Source organism: Grammomys surdaster, unplaced genomic scaffold (assembly GCF_004785775.1).
Source record: "Grammomys surdaster isolate TR1022 unplaced genomic scaffold, NIH_TR_1.0 125767, whole genome shotgun sequence".
In the NCBI taxonomy this organism is placed as follows: domain Eukaryota; kingdom Metazoa; phylum Chordata; class Mammalia; order Rodentia; family Muridae; genus Grammomys; species Grammomys surdaster.
The window spans coordinates 2302262-2307261 of record NW_021620598.1 but is presented as its reverse complement, the minus strand read 5'-3'; positions in this window follow the sequence as shown (position 1 = coordinate 2307261).

Here is a 5000-nt window from a genome sequence, read left to right as displayed (position 1 = left end):
AAATCACTCTGGAACTGAAAGTGCACAAACGGGTGAGACGAATTGGAAGTTGGTGCCACCTCATAGTCTCACGGATAACCCCAGAGGCCAGTCTTCCTTCCAAGGTTTAAATTTGGGCAGATTGGAGTCACGATAGAGATTTAAGACAAAGCCCAAACTGAAAAACAGAAAAGTATCTATATGTTAAAGACATCATAATCATCACCCAGCCAAGACTGAACCCTGCAATCAAAACAACGACATTCCCCAGAGAGCGAGTGTGTTTTTTATGGCAAGCTTCGTTTGAGCCTAATCTCCCTCTACACAGCAGAATCGCTTAATAAAACACCCCCCGGACAAACACTCAGATTCTAGAAAGAGACCATCTGTTGACGGTTGTGAGGTCTTATGACTTCATTCTAAAATCAAAATACACTTTTCAAAGCTGCATGGAAAATGAAACAGACCATAAAGACACAAGGTCTATTTTAGCGGAACAAGAAAGAATTGATTCACAGTTACACAGAGCTCAGAATCCATCAGTCTTTCCCCCAAGAATGAGCCTGCAACACTGAAGTTACCAACAAGTCTTCGATGGGGGATTTACCACCTTTATGTCTCCACAAACAGAGGGGTGCTCATAGGCACCCCACACTCGTTGGTCACGTGTTTGGAAAAGCAGTAAGTCTCTCCACGAGCAAGCAGGGTCTCGTGTAGCTCAGGCTAACCTCAAACTTCTGATCCCCTTGTTTTCCATTTACCAAGTACTAAGACCACAGGTTACCCCAAGCCCGGTGTTACATGGCACACGGGGTTTGAGCCAGGAGTTTGTGCATGCCAGGCAACTACTCTATCAGTGAGCTACAGCCCGGACTCTGATCTTGTTCTTTTTGAGACAAGATCTTGCTATATTGGCCTGGCAGGGCTACTCCCTGTGTAGACCAGGCTGGTTTAAAACTCCCTCAGGGATCTGCTGGCCTTGGCCTTTGGTTCCTGGGATTACAGATGTGTACTGCCATACTCCTTTATTTTGGCACTTTGGGATGGGGAGGTTTCCAAGACTATATTTTCTTGTCTTCAAAACCAGGATATGGGTCTTACAATCAGCCAGTTTGCTAGAAATGGTGAACTGTAGGGTCAGTGAGGGATCTTGCCTCACAAAATGAGGTGGCGAGCAAAAGACATCTGACATTGGCCCGTACCTCATGAGTATGGGTCGCTAGGCATGACAGCACATGCCAGCAATTCTACTACTAGTAAGGCTAAGGCAGGTGAATTCAAGGTTAGCTTAGGCTACTAAGTAAGTTCCAGTATAGCCTGGGCTACTAGTGAGAACCTGACTCAAATGGATGATAGTGGAATGTGTTGGAGACATGGGTCCCTTTTGCCCACTTCACAGAATGTCAATCACTAGAAAGAGTTTCACAAGGAAAAAAAACCCATTTATTCATGAAGCGGCCATCTCTGGAGATAGGAGAGAAAGTCTCAAATTCACCTCCCCAAGAATTCAGTTAAAGGTTTTTTATGTGTGGCAGCCTGGAAAAAGGAATGGAAGGTTAGGAAGCTATCTGGTCTGCACAAGTGTAACCAACTTCATCAATTGTCACTTGCAACACATGGGAGGGGTATTGTTTATACTCCTAAAATTGGCGGCTGCTGGCGTGAGGCTGGGAATGGAGCCCAGGACTCTGCATACTAGGCGGGTGCTCTGCAATGAGCTATACCGTCAGCTCTAAGATTGGTAAGACAGCGATAGGAATGTGTCTGTGTGTTTGAAACAGGGCCTCACAAGTTTTCTCTGACTGGTCTTGAGCTTGTAGGTTCAAGCAATTCTACTACCTTATGTGTGCCACTGTCCGCTACACCGCTCTGTCACCTAACGGTCTTTACAGTCAACTGACCTTAAAGCAAGTAGCTCCATACAGGTAGAATGGGAATAGTCTGCAGAGTTTAGTCCAGCTTGTCTCTGTTTTGGGCTCATAAAGGACCCTGTCCCCTGTCACCTTCTACTTTTGCTAGTCAATGTAGAATCAGGCTTGTCCCCAGGGTCAGGGGTTGGGGGATGGCATAACGAAGGGCTGCGGCAGGAACCGTGGCTTTTGAGAGGTCTGAGTGGGCTGCTTCGGCCACAGCACCGTCCACACTGTTGGCCATTCACCTGCTTATGTGCAGCCGGGAAACAAGTCAGATTTAAGGTACTTGCCCTCCGAGTTCCACATACACTACCGTTGCCTTAGGAAGAGATCAGAGGCGAGAGGAAGTGACGATTAAGTGGATTCCATCAGACGTTCCAGGAGAGAAACAGATCAGGTTTATTTTACACAAACTCTTTCAGAACTTAGAGAAGGAATCCTTACTGATTCGTGACGTAAAGGAAGCACTCCCCACCTAACCAAAACCGAACGAGAAAAGAAAAATGTGACTCAGTAACTCTCCTGACACAAAAATCTGTAATGCCAAACTTCAAACCAAATTGGGCAGTATCTAAAAAGTTTGGTACATCATGACTGAGTGGGCCTCCTTATCAAACTTCCAGATCAGTTTAGCCTCTGAACACCAATCAGTGGGAGTCACCACACTGACACAAACCATTTCAATCTATCAGTGGGGGAAGCGCTTGACATACCAAATGTCACAGCAAGCTAGGAATGAAAGGACATCCGTCACCTGCTGGAAGGTGGGCTTCATACTTGACCTGGAACCCTTCCCTGGGTTTTGAAGGACAGTTGGCACTCTTCCAGTTTGGAGCCATGGAGAATAAAGTGTCGAGGCTTGGGGAGGGTGTGTGTGTGTGTGGGGGGAAGGTCAGTAACTAAAGTACTTGCCGTGCCAAAGTGAAAACATGTGTGAACATCCCCCATAAAGCCAGGCATGGTGATGCATGTGTCTATAATCCCAGGGCTGCTATGCAGAGATGAGAGGCAGGGACTAGAAACTCCTGTTGGGTGATGGTACATCTTCTGTATCCTTACTGTGTGTCTTAGTTAGGGTTTTACTACTGCGAACAGGCTCCATGACCAAGGCAACTCTTAGAAGGACAACATTTCACTGGGGCTGACTCACAGGTTCAGAGGTTCAGTCCGTTATTATCAAGGCAGGAACACGGCAGCATCCAGGCAGGCATGGTATAGGAGGAGCTGAGAGTTCTACATCTTCATCTGAAGGCTGCTAGCAGAATACTGGCTTCCAGGCAGCTAGGATGAGAGTCTTAAAGGCCATACCCACAGTGTCACACCTAATCCAACGAGGCCACACCTACTCCAACAAGGCCACACCTCCAATGGAGCTACTCGCTGGGCCAAGCATATAACACTGCTATTCCATCTTGTTCTAGAAGTTACTGAAGGATCCAAATACATGGGCCGAATTACACATTTTGTTTTCAGTTGTAAAAACTTCACAGTTTTGCTTTTGGATACAAACATTTAGAATTGCTGTGCCTTGGTGGGCTGGCCCTTCATCCTCATACATTGTTTCTATCTGTCTCCAGAACTTATTTCTGCTCCAAAGCCCTACTTTGCCTGATAGTAACAGGGCAACTTTCTTTCTTCTGGTTAATATTTGCATGATAGAGCTTCCACCCATGAGCTGTCATGCTGCCTGAGTTGTTGGAAGACCAGTACAAGGGGCTTGTAGTTAGGTCCTGCACTGTATTCATTCTGCCAACCTGTGTCTTGTAATTGCTCTAGGAGCCATTCGTGGCTGATGTCATTAGTGATGCACCAGAGCTTGTGCCTGTCTTCTCTGATGTTTGTTCTCTACTTGTTTCTTTTTAGAATTTCCTTTTAGCCAGGTGGTGGTGGTGGCCGCAGCGCACATCTTTAATCCCAGAACTTGGGAGGCAGAGGCCGGAGGATCTCTGTGAGTTTGAGGCCAGCCTGGTCTACAGAGGGAGTTATAGGACAGCCAGGGCTATGCAGAGAAACCCTGTCTCGAAAAACCAAAAACAAAGAAACAAACAAACTGACCTACAGCAACAAAAAAGATTTTTCTTTGAATTTCTCTATCATAAATTTTCTGTTTGTTTGGTTTTCTTGCTTTGTAGCCTAAACAGGCTGTGAATTTTCTATCCTCCTGCTTCAGCCTCCTATGAAGCTAGAGTTATTCTTATAATCATTTAAAGTACTTTCTTCACATACACTTAGAGCCACATCAGTATTTTAAAATAATATTTATTGGGGCTGGAGAGGTGACTCAGTGTTTAAGAGTATTGGCTGCTCTTCCAGAGGTCCTGGGTTCAGCTCCCAGCACCCACACGTGACCTCTCCTCTGTAACTCCAGTCTCAGAGCATCTGACCCCTCTTCTGGCCTCTATAGATACCAGGCACACATGTTACACAGTCAAACCCTGCAGGAAACAACCATGCACATAAAAGTTTTTAAATGTTTTTAAAACATCCCGATGTTTAGCTACCTTCCTGATATTCTAGGAGTTCTCATTTTATCTTCCTTCCTTCCTTCCTTCCTTCCTTCCTTCCTTTTTTTCCCCTTCTCCAAGACAGGGTCTCACAATATAGCCTTGACTGGTCTGACACTGACTATGCAGACCAGGTTGGTCTCAAACTCACAGAGCTTTCCCTGTCTTTGCATTTGTCAACATGCCAGTCTCCTTTCTTCCTTTCTTTTAATATCTATTTCCTTTATTTTATGTGTGTGGATATGTGTGTATGTGCATGTGTGTATGCGCATATGCCTGAGTGTACCTCTGTGTACCTCTGTGTATCATGTGCATAGAGAAGCCCAAGGAGGTAAGAAATGCTGTTGGATTCCTTGAAACTGGCTTTACAGGCAGTAGTTAGCCACCATCTGGGTGCTGGAATTGAACCAGGGTCCTCTGGAAAAGCAGGCAGTGCTCCTAATCATTAACCATCTCTTCAGCCCCTTCTTTTCTTTTTGGAAAGAGTGTATTGTTTACCATTCATGTCTCAGGTAATCTTTTATTTGTCTGTAGCAGTGCCCGGTGCATGCATGCTCGTGTGTGTGTGTGTGTGTGTGTGTGTGTGTGTGTGTGTGTGTGTGTG